Source organism: Giraffa tippelskirchi, chromosome 12, assembly GCF_054371585.1.
Source record: "Giraffa tippelskirchi isolate mGirTip1 chromosome 12, T2T-mGirTip1v1.2.pri, whole genome shotgun sequence".
NCBI classification, from domain to species: domain Eukaryota; kingdom Metazoa; phylum Chordata; class Mammalia; order Artiodactyla; family Giraffidae; genus Giraffa; species Giraffa tippelskirchi.
In genome coordinates, this window is record NC_137286.1 from 85,427,249 (window position 1) to 85,444,914 (window position 17,666).

Sequence of the window (17,666 nt, forward strand, 5' to 3'; positions counted from 1 at the left end):
GCTACCCCCCCCCGGGGGGGGGTGGAAGGTCACTGTGAGGAAGGGACATCAGATGACACCTGAATGAAGAGACAGAAGATCAGCAGCAGGAAGTTCTGGGCAGAAAAAAACAAAAATCGGAGCAAAGCTGCGGAGGCTGGGAAATGCCCAGTGTGTTCCCGGCACCGAAAGGCCGGCGAGGCTGGAGCCCAGCGAAGGGGAAAGTGCCAGGGGCCATGCTTCCTAAACAGAAAGTGACTCTGCGTTCTGGCTTCATATATCATGCCTGCATGTCCCCCCCTTCCTGTGCCACGGTCTTCATTGGCAGTGCCTGCCAGGGATTTGGCGCTAGTGGTAAAAAACCTGCCTGTCAATGAAGGAGACCTAAGAGATGTGGGTTCGATCCCTGGGTCAGGAAGATCCCCTGGAGGAGAGCACGACAACCCACACCAGTATTCTTGTCTGGAGAATCCCATGGACAGAGGAGCCTGGTGGGCTACAGTCCATAGGGTTGCAAAGATGAAGCACCTTGGCAAGCACGCCAGGGTTTTAGCAGCTCCTTAGCTGCTGACACAGAACGCATGAGGCCAGGTCTTCAGAAGGGCCCACGGCCAGTGGGTCTCACGCAGGGATCCAGCAGGGGGCCTTGGGATTCCAAGGATGGAAGGAAAGTGAAATGCTTGAGTGAGTGAAGGGTACCCAGGTGCTCATGGCTCTGGTACCCAGAAAAGTCACCCTGGACATTATATATAAGCAGGGAGGGTGGATTTCAACCCACTTTCAGAGAATTTTTGTCTGACTTAAAGGAAAGATACATGCCTCCCCCTCTGCCCCTTCGTTTGCCTGTGAGCTTCCAAATTAGCACTTTGAACAAAAATCAATTGGGAAGAGCACAATTCCGAGGGAGTCCTATGTGCAAACCAAGACCAGGGGAAGGAGACAACTCCTGACATATCATTAACCTTTTAAGATTTACGTAAGTACTAAAACAAAACAAAATGCTAGCCTAATAAATGTCCCTAAGGATGACCCTGAGAAGCAAAACACAACCACTGATGTGTGGAAGTGAATCTCACATAGCAGGATGATTTTTAAAGAGATTTTTATACCTGCTGGCATCTTTTCAAAATGCTTAATCTTTATAATCACCGTGAATATTATAGTATCAAAATAACTTGTGACTGATAATTAAGAAGAGGAAATTTAGGAAATGCCTGTTTTTCTAAGCCGAGTTTCAAGTAAATGATTTCTACTAAAATCATGCTTTCCTACAGAAATGTTGAATATAAGTAAGTTGCTCTGAAGAGCTACAGTTAACACCTCTTCCCCACTTGCCATTTATTAGCAAGGATTAATAGACTAGTTTACATTTGACACCACACTTCTTTACTCTTAAAATAATAAGACCGAATTTGACTGCTTTCTTAAAAAGAATGTTTATTCCACAGTCACAAAGAATAAAACTCAATGAACTTGTCACCAAAGGTTAGGCATTTTGAACATTTCAGGTATAGTCATTTTCGGGCAAACCATCAACGCATGGGTGGAAGAATTTTATGCTGCTTATATCACATGAATTCTACTCTACTAATAATTCTAAAGGGCTTCCCTGGTGGCTCAGATGGTAAAGAATCTGCCTGCAAAGCAGAAGACCTGGGTTCGATCCCTGGGTAGGTAAAATCCCCTGGAGTAGGAAATGGCAACCCACTCCAGTATTCTTGCCTGGGAAAGGTCTATGGGGTCGCAAAGAGCCAGATACAACTGAGCGACTTATCACTTCAGTTCAATAATTCTAAAGAAGATGAACACCCAAATTGAATAAATGTATTTGATTTCTGGATATAGAACACACACATGGTTATTCTCAACGGCAACAGCATGTCTATCTTCCGTTAGAATGTGACTTTCTGTTCAAGTTCTATGTGCAGCAATAGAGAAGGAATTTTGGTTACATGAATAAAAAGAATAAAGCATTATTTCTGAAAGACAAAGAGCTAAAATTAGAAGCTAAGAACTTAGTGTTATTTGGACTATTATCATTTGATAGAAGAATAATTAAAAGACACTGTTTCCACTCTCAGAAGAAAAGGTACAGATCTTTGAAAATTTAATAATGTACTAATCTATACACATATTCTGCATAAAATGTGGTGAAAATGGGAGAAAATGTTTTCAAATTATAAAATACTGCAAAATGTAAGTGCATGCCATTATTACTGGAGTCGATTTATTCTGTCATTTATTACCACTGAAGTCCTGTCCATAATTATAGTTTTTCCAGTGACCAGCCACAAATCATTTAAAATTAAAATGATCAGAAGCATCTGATCTCCTAGAAGTAGAAACAGCTAATGGAAAACGGTATTCCAGGGATTTCCCTGGTGGTCCAGTGGTTAAGAACCCATCTTCCAACACAGGGGATGTGGGTGTGATTCCTGGTCAGGGAACTAAGATTCCACGTGCAGCTAACCCCGCACGGTAACTAGAGAGCGCGCGTGCAGCAACTGAACCTGTGCGCTCTAGAGCCCGCGGCCTCCACGAGACGGTCCACGCGTCACAAAACAAGGAGCCTGCACGCTGCAACGCACGCCCAGTGCAGTCAAAGTAAATAGCTTTTTTAAAAAGAGAAAAACTTATTCCATCCACGAAATGAATGTTTATTCATAATCTGAATGAAGTTCCTTCCTCTGAGTCAATTCTGATTGGTTTTTCCAAGCACTTTTTTAAATTCACCAGAATAGATGAAGCAAAAAAGATACAACTAAAACCTGATAGTGTAATTAGCGGCCTGGAAGCTTAGAATAAAAACCATGTCATAATCAGGTCCTCAATAGGAAGGTCAGTATCAGGGCATATCCCTTACACTTAACTCTGAAGAGTTAGCCAAGTAACACATTTTAATATAAAATCAGCATCAAGTGATTTTTCCTCCTGTGAGCATTAATTTTTAATACTTTAACCTCCATTACTGTTTTAAAAAGTATGTACTCTTCAGTCCAATGAGTTCTTTCATTTTCATATAACTTTTCTGTAACAGTTTTAAATGTCTAAGATGGTTTAAAATGGATAAAATTATATCCAGTAAATAAGTGGCTTGCCAAGAGTTAACTTTGTTTTCTTAAAAAAAAAAAAAATTAAAATTGCTTGAAATGACAAATATAACTCCCAAAGTTAATTTTACCCAGTAAGTAATTGATTAATCTTCATGTATTTATAAGAAGTAAAATGAGGATCAAAATATCTCTAATTTCGAGGAGAAACAAGCATCTCGTGAAGGCATCAGTACTTAATCCACAACCCACTGTGCTCCTGTCCCATAATCAGAGCTGCAAGGAAGAAAAACAGAATTTACAGAGGAGATTTCATAAATCCCGGTAACATGCATCAGGGCATGCTTACGTAACTTCAAACATCTTGGAATTTAACAAGCTAGAAACACAGAGCTTGATATTTATTGAATTACACACATGCCTTTCCTTGCTCTCTTGTTTACAACAAGTTTACAATAAATATTTATAGGATACTTTGATGGGTGAATTCTAGCCAGTGTGCTCTCTAATGAGACTACAGCTTGTTTGGGTTTTAAAGCTTTCTGACACTTAGAAATGTTTACTTTGAGTTACACAACAACATATGGGATCCTTTTGGTAAGCTAAATTTTATATGATCTTAAATGGAAAAAAAAAAAGAAAAAGGAAGAAAAAGCCTCAGTTAGCAGTAATATTGGATCACGAGGACTTTCTGTGTCATCCCTCTTTGTATCAATAAGGATGTAGTTTCTTATATTTAGAAGAGTTTAAAAGCACAAGCAAAATTCTTGCTCCTGGTATAACTCAAAAGTCTCTACTGTGCAACAGAGTAGAATGAGTAGCAGATGTAATCCAAATGTATTGTAGGTTTCAAAGAATTTAGTTATTCAAAAAGAAAAAAAAATGTTTGCTTTGGGTCTCTCAAAATCACAGAAAATGCTCTCTCACGGTAAAAATGCTCATCGGTTGTACTCTCAAAACAAAACATGCAAAATTCCTAGGTGATGGATTTTTCTTGGTGATAAATTAACACTTTTTCCCCCCATTCTTTGACAACCAGCACTATTATTTATAAACGAGTTAAATTGAATAGTATATAGCCATAGCCACAATACTTACATCAAAGGTGTGAGATAAATGCTTTGCCTCAAAAGGATAATCCAGAAACCATGTTCCCCCTTCCCTGATAAGCATGAAACCTTCTAGAACAGCCAGCGGGTAGTGCACTGTCCATGGAGAACAACATATTAACACATTAAGAATACCCAAAATCTGAGTTAAAATTTCAGCTTTTGCAAGGAAGAGCTGTCCTCAGCAAACATGTCAGGGTGCCTTTGGAAGGAAGTCAGACATTCCTCCGGCCATTTCTGTCCCTAAGAAAGAGACAAATCACACTTTCACCATCAACCCAGGCATGTGTTGTCAAATCAGCCTGCTCTTCCTGAAGTTCTGAGGGTCAAGTTGGATCTCAAGTTGAGAGAAGAGAGGGCAGCACAAATGAGAAAGAACCAAGTGACGAAAACAGTGCATGCACACACGGTCATCAGTTCTACTTGGTCCACATCTTCACCTGGAACAGACCCAAAAACTACAGAACTGGATTTTCCTGGGTCTGCCAAAATTTAAGCTGCTACATGAATTTGTTGACCTAGGCCCATTATTAGTATAATTATTATTTTTTCATCACCAGAATCATTAAGCTTACAAAACTCATTTTATTAATGAAATTAGACAGAGGAAAGCAAACAGACTTCATTTCCAAAGCCAATTTTAATCTATTCATAGTTGGCTGCCCAGGGGTCAGGAGTGAGAAGCATATGGAGGCTGGGGACAATGGGAAAGTGTGACTGACTGATTTTATGCTGTACATTAAGGGTGCTGACCTGTTGAATCTTCCAGGGCTTACAGCACAGGTAAGGTAATCAATAAACATTAAAATAATCCGTTCATGTAATGTGGCTGAGGTCTCTTTGCAAGAGAGGCTTAAAAAAAAAAATGTAACAGTAAATAGCTGCATTCCCTTAGATATGCCTTGATTTATGAATCCACGCACTCAACCTTCATCTGGAATACTTTCAGAGTTCTTTAAAGGGTCTTCCTGCCTCCATCCTCTCAGCCTTTTCCAAACTACACTGCTATTAGAATGACCTTTTCTATAACTATGTTGGATCACATTTGCCCTTCTCACCCCTGGTTCTGCATTCTTATTGGGCTCACTTATGAAACATGGCACACAGGTTTTAAAAGCCAACCATGGCAGGCAGATAAACAGATTGGAAGGATGGATGGATGGGAGGGTGGGAGGCAAGCTGGGATGCTGGCTGGCTTGTTGAATCAATGAACAGACATAAAGAAGGAAACAGAGAAAGATCTTAAGATAGACCCCAGATATTCACCCAGGATATCTTCATTAACCAATTTATCAGTTATCTGAGAATAATTTTTCTGTTCTCTGAACCCTTTGCTTTGGCTAACAGGCCTTCACGAAAGCTTTGATTTCATTGTAATCCCTGCTGCTGCTGCTGCTAAGTCGCTTCAGTCGTCTCCAACTCTGTGCGACCCCATAGACGGCAGCCCGCCAGGCTCCCCCGTCCCTGGGATTCTCCAGGCAAGAACACTGGAGTGGGTTGCCATTTCCTTCTCCAGTGCATGAAAGGGAAAAGTGAAAGTGAAGTCGCTCAGTCGTGTCCAACTCTTCGCGACCCCATGGACTGCAGCCTACCAGGCTCCTCCATCCATGGGATTTTCCAGGCAAGAGTACTGGAGTGAGGTGCCATTGCCTTCTCCATTGTAACCCCTAGGCTTGGGTGAAAGACACTCTGACACTCCCCCAAAGAGACTCTCAGCAGAGGAAAAGTCCCCTGGCATTCCTGCATGGAGAAGCATATTGAGACAACGTCTCTTTACTCAGCCCAAGCTCCTTAGCTTGCAAACCTTGTCTTTCTCCATCTGGCCTCTGCTGTTCTCAGTCAGCTTCATCTATCACTAAGTCTCATTCCCCAAGGATAAGCCCCTGGTAGCTCCCTGACCATATCATGATATGTCTACTTCCACGTCTTTTCACATGATGGTTTTGCTTTGCTTGATAAATTCCAATGTGGTTCTGAAAACCCAGTTTATAAATTATCCCAAGTCACACCCTGGGAAAAGTTGGTTATTCCCTTCTCTAGATTAGCTCTGTAACTCTCCCATAAATATATCTATAATTGCACCAATCACATGTCCTGTCTATGAGTTTAAATTAATATCTGAGAACTGGTTGAGAACAGGAACTTTGTCTTAATTTGTCTCTGTTTTCTTAGCACCCGGCACAGTTTGGACACACTATAACTGGGGTAGCTTCAGATGTTGTCAAGTTACAAGGCAAAGGGAATAGTGACTATGTTAACCAAGAGACTAGATAAGAAATAAAAACTGACTGTTTTGTGAGATGCAATTTGTTTCATTTAGAGATACTCAAATTTCAAACTCCCAGTAAGATGTGCCCCAAAGGGAACCAGAAAGTTGGGAAACCTGGGCATACAGCTGGGGAAAGGGGTTAGGGCTAAAGACAGTCATGTGGGAGTTTTTATGTAGGTGGCAGTGGAAGGTATGGGTGGATAAAGAGGACCTGATAAAAGACAAGAGGAGAACCTTGTAGAAAAGCTCTGGGAAACAACGTAGCAAAGAACCTAGGGAATTTAAGAGGCCAAAGGCGTTAAAAAGTTAACATTAGAAGGAGCATCAGCCCTGTGAGTGTCCCACAACGGTCATGTGGGATGGACGTTAAATGGAGATGATGGATTTTACACTTCGAGCAAATGAGGTGCAGAGAAAAGTGAGACGTCACCGACAGTGAATCCAGTGCAGGGAAAGGACCAGGGCAAAACAGACTGTGGCTGCTGAGAGCGAATGAGTGTCTTTCATCCTGACTCATCACTGAGACGGTCTGCATGGATGAAAGATGGCTTCAGCAGGGAGCCTTCAGTGGTTGCCTAAGTGGGGAGTGGAGGAAGGAGTGATGGGGAGGTGTGATGAGAAGGGATCAGCAAATGAGCAAAGCAGGGAGGATTCTCCTCGGCCCACTGCAACCTTTTACTTCATATTTGGGGCAAGATGTCCCTCAGAAAATGGTTCCATGATTCCTACTGGGGATGAATGTTTATCCCCAGCCCTCCCTTCCTCATGTTTCTGCAGAGGTAAGAGAACATCAGCTTCCCAAGAAGCGGCAAGTCTCTGCGTTCCCCGTTACTTCTCCTTGAGAAGAAGCAATTTGTCTGATTTTTATGTTTGGGGAAAGTTAATGAGCATGTCGAGCTCATCACCTTCCTCCCTTAGAATCAGAGGAGGCACAGAACCTCCTGTTCATTTTCAATAGCCCGCCACAGCGGGGGAAGACTGGGCTGTCTAGCTCTGCCTGTAGCTGAAGGGCCAGATTATATCCAAGGGGCTGTGTCAGGAAACCCACGTGGTCACAGATGTAAACCAATTCGGGTGACAAACTGAACTGAGAACAAACCAACTCGTGTTCTGCAGTTCAGTCCTATTTATAATGAGGCCTATGGTGTGTGCACCATGCGTCTGACCCCCGTTTGCCTTTCAACTAGACTGGAATTCAAGGGGAGAGTGTATGTTTAATTAGAACCTCCCTGAAGCTAACTTTCAAGGAGACTGTTACAGACACAGAAATAAAAGGTCTCCCATTCCTCATCTGACAGGTGAAGGGGTGAGGGTGTATGATATCTAAAATCCTTTGTGTGTGTGTATGGGCGTGCTCAGTCGGGTCTGACTCTCTGTGACCCCATGGACTGTAGCCCCCCAGGCTCCTCTGTCCCAGCTCCTCCGGGACTTTCCAGGCAAGAATACTGGAGTGGGTTGCCATTTCCTGCTCCAGGGGATCTTCCTGACTCAGGGATCAAACCCACATCTTTTGTACCTCCTGCACTGGCAGGCAGATTCTTAACCACGGCGCCACCTGGGAAGCCCCCACATCTCTTTCATCCATCTCTCAACATTCGTGTGTTATTGTATACAAGCACATAAGATATAAGTAGGTGGAACCAGGAGTCAGAGACATCTGAGGAGCAAAAGGAAGTGAAGATTTCAAGTAGAAGCAGGCAGGTGATCGTGTAGTCCAGCAGAAAAGCCTCCTGGGATGAAAGCAGATTGAGAGACCGAGGGTACCTTATCAAGAGCATTCTCCAAGAGAAGGGATCAAAAGAATGAAGACCACTGTACGTAAGCAAAAATGTATATACACGCCTACAGACACAGAGGAAAAGACACAGGCAAAGCAAAGAAACAAAGAATCAACCTGGAAAAAAAAAATTCCTCCTCATTCCACTGATGAGAAATCTATGCTTATATAAACCTGTTCCCTCACTAGATTACAAAACTTCGTGCCTCTGCATCTAAATTTTCCCAGAGGATTAAAAAAAAAAAAAAAAAAAAACAGCCACAAAATGCTTAAAGGAAAATGCTGAGGACTGTTTGGCTCAAAGACCAAAACAGAGACTTTTAACTGAGCTGAGGACGGTAGAATGTTATTTTGCTCTCTTGTCCCTTGGAAGCTCTGAGACCTTTTCAGTTCCAAGATTCCATATGCCGGGGCATAGGTGAGAAGGGGTTCCAGGCTCTGAGCGCAGCGGGGACTGTGATGATCTGGGGCAGGTCAAGGCACTCACGGCCTGAAGACCAATGGATTTCATCCGATTCATCAGTGAGCACCTCTGGGAACACAGGGGAAGCAAGCATTTTTTTTTTTTGCTGCTGCTGCTGTAAACAGAAATCTCCGTGAGCCCTGTCCTGAATTCTTGCACAGGAAATCTCTGCTCACCTGCCTTCTGAGACGCAGGTCTCCAGCGGGCACCCTCCAGAGGCCCAGGCGAGATGAGGTCCATGCAGAGAAATTGGTTGCTATGTGTTTCATTGTGGCAACTGCAATCCACGAGGGCAAAGCCGATCCACTCGGGCTTTCAGTTATAATCCCCCCAGAAACTCTCCCTGCTTTTGCAGGGATAATTGTCTGGTTATCCCCGAGGCCAGCTCTTACAGCTTTCACATAAAAATCACCTCTTGCATAAGACATGAAATTTAAAATCATCCCTTCATAGCTATCACTGAGTCACTCCGTTACCTCTGGGACAGATATAAATTATGCATTCTTTGATTCTCTTTAAAATTGGAGAGGCACAGGTGGACAGAGAAGGATCTCACTGGCACATATATACATATATATATATTTCAGAAAGAAACAATAACGTGTGTGAGATTAACTGCTCCAGAAGCTCCCTGCGTGGTCAAGGAAATAGCATAAAGCGTGAGAAACTAACAGCAGGCTTGCATGCTAATGACGGCTGGTGACAAGGACTCGTTGAATGTCACTGCTTCCTGTCCTCACGAAGCTCCTTGTTCTTATCTCAGCGACATCTCTGCAACTGATGTAGCCCCAGGAGTGAGCATCCTTCTGGGCATCAGTGACCAGGAGCGCACTCAGCAGGGTCTGCATTCGAGCCCTCTGCGTGCCTTTGCCAGCCCTTCCCCCCACGCCATTCCGTGATACCGAGAGAGTCCTCCGTCTGTACCGTGGAGATGGGGTGCTGGGGATCCTCCGGAGCTAGTTTGATTTTTACCCCTCCATGCTGCCCAGGCCTGCGAACACGTGGGTGTTCGTATTTCAGAGACGGCGTGACATGTTCTTAATTAGCACGAGGAAAATGCAACGGCTGTCACCGAGAGAAAAAAGGGATCTGTGTGTTCTGGTGCCCGCCTGCTACAATGACCTATTTCACACCAGCATCTGGCCGGTGCTGATGACTCTTCCAGATGTGTGTGTGGGGGGTGCAGCACGGCTCAGCAAGCGTGTTACCCAGACACCCACGGAGCACTACGGATGTTTCATGCCACAGTCCACATTCAACACGGACCTGACTCATTTTGTCCCCATTATTATTCTAATAAAAGAATCTTCCTGAGAGAATCAAGGGTCTGATTCTCGTTTACCTCAGAGGCCTCAAATAATCCACACGCTTGCTCAGTCACTCAGTCGCGTCCAGCCCTTTGTGACCTCATAGACTTTGGCCCACTAGGCTCCACTATCCACAGGATTTCCCAGGCAAGAAAACCGGAGTTGAGTTGCCACTTCCTCCTCCAGGGGATCGTCCCGACCCAGGGATCGAACTCACGTCTCCTGCATTGGCGGGCAGGCTCTTTACCACTGCGCCACCTGGGAAGCCCGCCTGTGATAACCGGAAGACAAATAAAAGAACAGCATCCTCCCAAATCAGTCTCGCCACTGAGGTTAATTCCACTGTGTGGTCTCGAAGAGCTGCTGGTGATGGTTAGAGGAGTTTCTTGACTGATGGGAAAAGTGAGACAAACTTCAGTCTCCTGCTTGAAAGGCTTCCTTTGGGCAAAACGCACCGTGTAATGCTAACTTTTCCATTTAAAAATTAGAGACATGTGGAAACTACTGCTCCCCCCACCCACAAACAGGAGAGAAAATCACCGTCCAGATGCTAAAACGTGTACCACTGTCACCAAAAACATCCACCAATTCTGTATGAAATGCCTGAAGCCCTTGACCTAATGACGTTACTGCCAGGGATACAAATGAGTAGAACAGAGAACGAAACTGAGAAAGAATTTTGTGCGTGAATTGCCATATTTCTCCTGTCATTTCACCAATTTTCTTCTTCAAAATTACAACATGGACTGCAAATCTTCAAGGCTAGTGCTTCACATGGCAGACTAAGTTCTATTTAAAATGTGATGTAATACACGTGTCCACCTGATAGGCGAGAACAAGGGCCCATGGGAGAGGTTTTTCAGGTAGGGAGGGGGTCTCGTGTGTGTGTTAGTCTGTAGCCTGCCAGGCTCCTCTGTCCATGAAATTCTCCAGGCAAGAAAACTGCAGTGGGTTGCCATTCCCTTCTCCAGGGGATCTTCCTAACCCAGGGATCAAACCCGGGTCCTTGCATTACAAGCAGATTCTTTACCTTTGGAGCCACCAGGGAACCCCCTGCGTGGGGTCTTAGAAAGGTATAAAGATGCCGATCAGGAAAGTGAACCACAGAAAGGCTACTCCCAGCCACTTAGTCAAAGTGTGGCACGGTCAGTGGATTTTGCAAAGCAAAGAGTTCTTTCAGCCTGAGCCCCTGTGGCATGCACCACTCTGGTACCTTGACCTCCACGGCACCATCCATCAGTTTCCACTAAAATTGACCTTGTGGGTTAAAATCAGAGCTTGAAAGACACTGACGGAAATGGTTTGATGAGCGAGCCATGCACACTGCCTCCTAAGTTTCCCATCGTGGTAATTCACTGTGAGACAGGGGAAGACATGTAGAATGCTGGTGCTTCCCCTGCTGATCAAAATAGATACTTCTGTTTTCCACTTTAATCCCAGCCAGGGCATCTGTACAGTCTCAACACCTGTCATGCTTGCATTATCCATCAAGAGGAACCACAGATTTCCGACAAACATACTTTATCATCATCGTAGGGGATTCCTTGATTGAGAACCATGACATGGATATTTACACTGATTTGCTGCTGAGACACGAGGCGTGGAAGATCCAGGACACTCAGGATGCTTCCACAGTGACTGACGTCAGGACAGGGGACTCCAAACAGCACCGCGCCTGCACCTGCCGGGTGCTCTAGGAACTAAGCATCAGACTGAAATGGGATGCAGAGGGAAACGGACTAATGAAAGCCGGATGTTCTCGCTCCTTCCCTCGTGGAAGTTTCTGCAAAGTAAGGTCTGAAAACACAGACGAGACTAAGAAGATATACAAGGCTGTGGAACACAGAAGACAAACAGGACCAGGAAGACTCAAGAGGAGCTCTTTTTGGCCAGTGGAGAGGCAGGCAAAGCGGGTGAGGGGGCAGTTACAACAGGGTAAACAGGATTCCTGGAGGAAGGGCTCAGGGAAGAGGCAGTTTACTGCTTTACAAGGTTTGGGCTCAAGTTCACCTAGGACTTACCCTGTTGGTCCAGGGGTTAAGAATCCATCAGTCAGTGCAGGGAACAGGGGTTCAATCCCTGGTCTGGGAAGATCCCATGTGACATAGAGCAACTAAGCCCGTGCGCCACAACTATTGAAGCCTGCGTGCCTACAGCTGATGCTCTACAACAAGAAAAGCCACTGCAGTAAGAAGCCCGTGCACTGCAACTAGACAGTAATAGCCCCCGCTGGCCATAACTAGAGAAAGCACCTGTGCAGCTGACTCATTTGAAAAGACTCTGATGCTGGGAAAGACTGAAGGCAGGAGAAGGGGATGACAGAGGATGAGATGGTTGGATGGCATCACCGACTCAATGGACATGAGTTTGGGCAAGCTCCAGGAGTTGGTGATGGATAGGGAGGCCTGGCGTGCTGCAGTCCACGGGGTCACAAAGAGTCAGACACGACTGAGCGACTGAACTGAATTGAAGAAGTGCCCAGCCTTCCTGCCAACCCAGCAATCCTTGGGCTCTTCTCGAGAGTCTTGTGTTTCACGATGCTTTTACACTGCGGTTATCACCCAGTGACCGTTTATCCCAGTGGCTCAGAACAGTGGGACCAGGACTGTCATCAGAAGAGTAAGACACGGATTCCTCAGTCATTCAGCAAAGTGCTGGCTGAAGTCCTCTTCACCCGATAAAACATCTGCCTGGCCATTTCGGGATTTTATACCAGGTTCTCCTTTGTAAAATCAACCAACACAGGTGCCATGACCCTCTCCTGGTTACAAGGGATGAACATGTGTACCTTGAGTGTATCTAAGGGCTAACGCCTGGGAAGGACATTCTAGAACTACATTATAATATGTAAGTTCCTAAGGACTGAAAAGAAAAAAAAAAAAAAACACAAAACATGAAATAATTTACATTCTGTTGTGAAGTATCAACTTTGTAGTCTAATGAGAAACTTGTGAGAGGAGATAATGAAAATAAAACTGTTTTCTTCAATTAAAAAGACAACTCAGGGAGAATCATTGAGAATGAAGAAAATGAGATCTTAAAAAGCAGGCAGAGTAGCTGCCTAAATCTGTCTCCCAGGAGACACTAGCGGTAAAAGAACCCGCCTGCCAATGCAGAAGATGCAGGTTTGATCGCTGGGTCGGGAAGATCCCCTGGAGGAGGAAATGGCAACCCACTCCAGTAGTTTTGCCTGGAGATTCCCATGGACAGAGGAGCCTGGGGGGCTACAGTCCACAGGGTCGCAAAAGAGTCAGACGCGACTGAAGTGACTTAGCGCAGCACACGGCTACCTAACAAATACATAGCCAGTCCCACCACTTTCCCACTTAGCCTGGCCCCAAATCCTTAACAGGATATCTTCCCATAAGACACCAGAAGCTATCTGGATGGTTTAAACGGAGAGTGAAGGGGAGTAGCTCATCTCTCCTTCTGCTTTAAGACCCGACCCACCCGTCATTCACATTTCTCCTTTCTCCAGGGAATCTTCCCCCACCAAGTGGGCTTAGGTTCCCTGTAGAGTGATCTCACAGGACTCTGCTTTTTCTTTATATAAATCACACCTGCACTTATTTTTCCACATCTCTCAGTGCCCCTGAATCTGGGCTGTCTAATAATGTAGACCCTAGTTCACGTGTGGCTACTGAGACTTGAAATGTGGCGAGTTCAAATCGAGATGCGCTTTCATGTAAAATATACGCTGATCGGATTTGGAAGGCATTAGGTGAATTCTGCCAGAAGGAGGCAGCCTGGCTGACGCCTTGATTTGAGCAGACTACATTCGTCTTCTGACCTTCGGTTCTATTGGAGAAGACACGTGGGTTGTTTTAAACCCACTGTGGCTGCTAGAAGGTGTACCTGTATGGATTACATAGTATTTCTGCTGGATGGCAAGTGAAAGTGAAGTCGCTTGGTCGTGTCCGACTCTTTGCAACCCCATGGACTGTAGCCCACCAGGCTCCTCTGTCCATGGGATTTCCCAGGCAAGGATACTGGAGTGGGGTGCCATTTCCTTCTCCAGGGGATCTTCCCAACCCAGGGATTGAACTCTTCAACGTCTGAGGCACCAGATGGCACTGAGGTCAATTATAAGCCCCACGAGGTCACGGCTCCCCGCCTTGCCCCCAGCACACTCTCTAGCTCTTGCTGGCTAGTTCAAAAGACCGGGAATGAAGGAAGCAATTTAAATAGAGAGAGCTTCTCTCCTTTCAGAAATGTGTAATCCACTCATTACTCTGATAAACATTCTATTCTATTCTAAAATTTGTAATCCACTGGTTACCCTAAGCCAGTTACTGTGAAAGGCCCTGAGGACACAGACAGAAACAAGAAGTGGTTGCCAGGGGCTAAGAGGAGGGAGAGAGATGGGGAGTGACTGCGTGATGGGCATAGGGCTTCCTTTGGGGATGATGAAATTGTTTTGGAGCTTGATGGCAGCGATGATTGCATAACTCTGTGAAGGTGCTAAATGTCACTGAACTGTTCACTTTAAAACGGTTAATTTTTTATTATGTGAATTTCATTTCAATAAAAATTAATAAAACAAGAAGATGGCATTGTCCCTGGTCCCTGACTTAGGGATCTCAGTGTAGCTCAGAGTTGTATGTACATAAATATGTGTGTGCCATAAAGCACTAGAGGCCTTATGCCAGATATCTGTATCCAGGTCACAGCTGCTTACAAGGGACCCATGGCCAGGTGGAGAGAATGTGCCTGGATAAAAAAATGGGTGTCAGGAAAAGCTTGAAAAGGGAATGGCAGCTGTTTTTCCTAAATCTTCTAATATGAGTAAGATTTTTTGTTTGTTTGTTTTAAAGCCTTGCAAAAATGGAAGAAGGACTAATTCCACAGAGAAAGCTCAAACATTTATAGCAACCGTAAGTGACTTTTCAAACTCTTGGATTTCTCTATCAGCCTCTGCTTATATGTCTCTAGCCTGATTCACAGTTCTTATATGGGGAAGCTGGAGTCCTTAAAGTCATAGCGATGATAATTACTCACAAACGGAACCTTTGGAGTAAGAGCTGTTTAAAATGGGAAACTAGAGAAAGGGAAATGGGAACCAGAGACTTGATTGATTCTATGGGCGATGCAATAAAATGGGCATGTAATGTATAATCAGAGAGAAAGCAGGAAAAACAAAATAAAACCAGTTTTGTTCAGAATTTTTTTTGACTACACAGGATAGTCATTTGAAGCCATGTGGCTGCTGATACAAGCAAGATGTAGAGACCTAAACACAACTTGGGAAGAACACCAAGAGGTCATCAGAGTCACAGGACGGAAAACAAGGCAGATAAGGACATTTGACTGTTCTTCCAGTTGGGAAAGACTTAAATACCACCTGGAAATATTAATAAAAACAATCTCAACTAAGAGCTGACTCAAACTCAACTTTACCGTAAAGAAAGAGGAAGAGGTAAGTTTGGGAAAATATATTTTGATCAAAGAGGGTTCTATAGTGATTCCAAAAATTTTGACACATATGAAAACTTTTATTTCTAATTCTTAATAATGATGAATGAAAAAACAAATATTTATTCTCAATCCAAATGCTACTTCTTCTGAAAGGACTTCCTATCAAAAGTAGAATCACTCAATAATTATAAAAAGTCACCTTGCTTTATTTTTATCAGATCACTATCTGATACTTTCCTGTTCACTATCTGTTTGCTTCTGCCTTCCTCTTTCTAGAAGGTCAGCTTGATTTGAGCACAACTGGTATTTCTTGTTCACTGTTTTATCTGCAGCATCTGAGAGTGCCAAGTCTTAGAAGCTAACTTTGCTGAATGAATGAACAAGAAATTCAAATTTATTATTACCTGACTTAATTCCTTATCCCATCTCCTCCCCCCAATGATTTATAAAACTTTGTAACTGAAAGACATTAATTTTATATCTAGTCTAGAGGTCATACTCGACTTATTGAGTATAAGTATGGATGTGAGAGTTTAACCATAAGGAAACCTGAGGGCCAAAGAATTGATGCTTTCAAACTGTGGTGCTGGAGAAGACTCCTGGGAGTCCCTTGGACTGCAAGGAGATCAAACCAGTCAATCCTAAAGGAAATCAGCCCTGAATATTCATTGGAAGGACTGATGCTGAGGCTGAAGCTCCAATACTTTGGCCACTTGATGTGAAGAACTGACTCACTGGAAAAGACCCTGATGCTGGGAAAGATTGAAGGCAGGAGGAGAAGGGAATGACAGAGGATGAGATGGTTGGATGGCATCACTGACTCAGTGGACATGAGTTTAAGCGAGCTCCAGGAGATGGTGATGGACAGGGAGGCCTGGAGTGCTGCAGAACATGGGGTCTCAAAGAGCTGGACACAACTGAGTGACTAAACAACAAAAATGTAGGATCATTTAAGAGCATAACACCAGAAACCCTATTGCCTAGATAGGAATTCTAGTTCCTTATTTTTTTTCTTCTAGGATATGACCTTGGGTAAGCTACTTAACCTTTCTCTCACTTGGGTTTCCTCATCAGTAAAATCAAGTTATATCATATGGTTGAAGACTAAGTGTCTAAAATAGTGTCTGGAACCTACTAAGCACTCAATAAATAGAAACTCTATAATGGGTGTTAACTTCCCTGGTGGCTCAGAGGGTAAAGAGTCTGCCTGCAGTGCGGGAGACTCGGGATCGTTATCTGGGTGGGGAAGATACTCTGGAAAAGGAAATGGCAACCCACTCTAGTTCTTGCCAAAGAATCCTATGGACAGAGGAGTCTGGCGGGTTACAGTCCATGGGGTTGCAAAGAGTTGGACATGACTAAGCGACTTCACTTTCTTTCACTTTCCATAATGGGTGGAAGTCACAGAAGAAAGAATGGTGGCTTAACAAAATGTGGAATTTTCTATCCTTAGATGGTTTGAGGAATGAGTTTTCTGTACCCAGAGGTATTCAAACAGAGACTTAATGACCCACTTGTTGGAGACACTGGAAAAAAGATTTATGTAGCAGAAAGCCATTGACATTAGGTTAACTCTTAACATTCCCCTTCCTGTTCCTGAAACCTTTAGATCCTGTGGTGATGACTAACACAGTGAACTGAAGCTAGGAAGGAGACAGCACAGCTCCCAAGTGCAAAAGCAAAGAGCATTTTAGGCTCCAGATTTTTATAAGCGAGTTGATGTCTTTTCATATGTGAGAACTTCCTTTCTGACCACCGGTGTCTGCTTTTCCTGATCTCCTCACAAGACGACAAGGAGTGAGGGGTAGATGAACATAGGGACTGGGAAACATGTCTTCTTGGAGATACTAAAAGTCAGACTTGCTTAGAAGGCTTACAGTAAAGAAAACTAAAAGGAACGTGGAGGGAAGAAATTGTAAAGATATTGAGATCTGCAAATAAGCCAAAAAAAAAAAAAAAACCAGGCAAAAACACGACTATAGTTCTTAATGGTAAAGGAAGAATTTAAATATATTTACATTTAAAGAAATCCATATCTTACTGCAGAGAGAGGGATAGGAAATTGTGAACAAGCCAACCTCTCCCCAAGAGGCCCGAGGTAGGGAAGAGCAGGCTCAAGGAGCCTTGAGGCCAAAAAGACAACCATCGGAAGGGTCAGGCTGGGCAGTAAGGGCGATGTGTGCAGGAAGTTCACCAAGACGCAAGCAGCTCACAGCAGGTCTTTTTAAAAGAGGGTGAGACCTGAAATCTAGGTTCAGCATGAACGAATGTATCAGTGGGCTTCTTCTAACTGGTGG

At 44.0% G+C, this 17,666-nt stretch overlaps 1 protein-coding gene and 2 long non-coding RNA genes across 3 annotated transcripts in view; 1 reads left to right on the top strand and 2 right to left on the bottom strand.

Moving 5' to 3' along the window:
• LOC145528629 (uncharacterized) overlaps nucleotides 1-17,666 on the bottom strand; it is a 249,651-nt gene that overhangs the window by 23,577 nt on the left and 208,408 nt on the right. The window lies entirely within an intron of this gene.
• On the bottom strand, nucleotides 4,760-16,154 carry LOC145530180 (uncharacterized). Its single transcript, XR_014071514.1, has 2 exons — nucleotides 13,902-16,154; nucleotides 4,760-5,726 (listed from the first exon to the last, which is right to left on the bottom strand). It is a non-coding gene; the product is annotated as an uncharacterized LOC145530180 (long non-coding RNA).
• On the top strand, nucleotides 10,100-15,327 carry LOC145530179 (uncharacterized). Its single transcript, XR_014071513.1, has 3 exons — nucleotides 10,100-12,801; nucleotides 14,769-14,828; nucleotides 15,135-15,327. It is a non-coding gene; the product is annotated as an uncharacterized LOC145530179 (long non-coding RNA).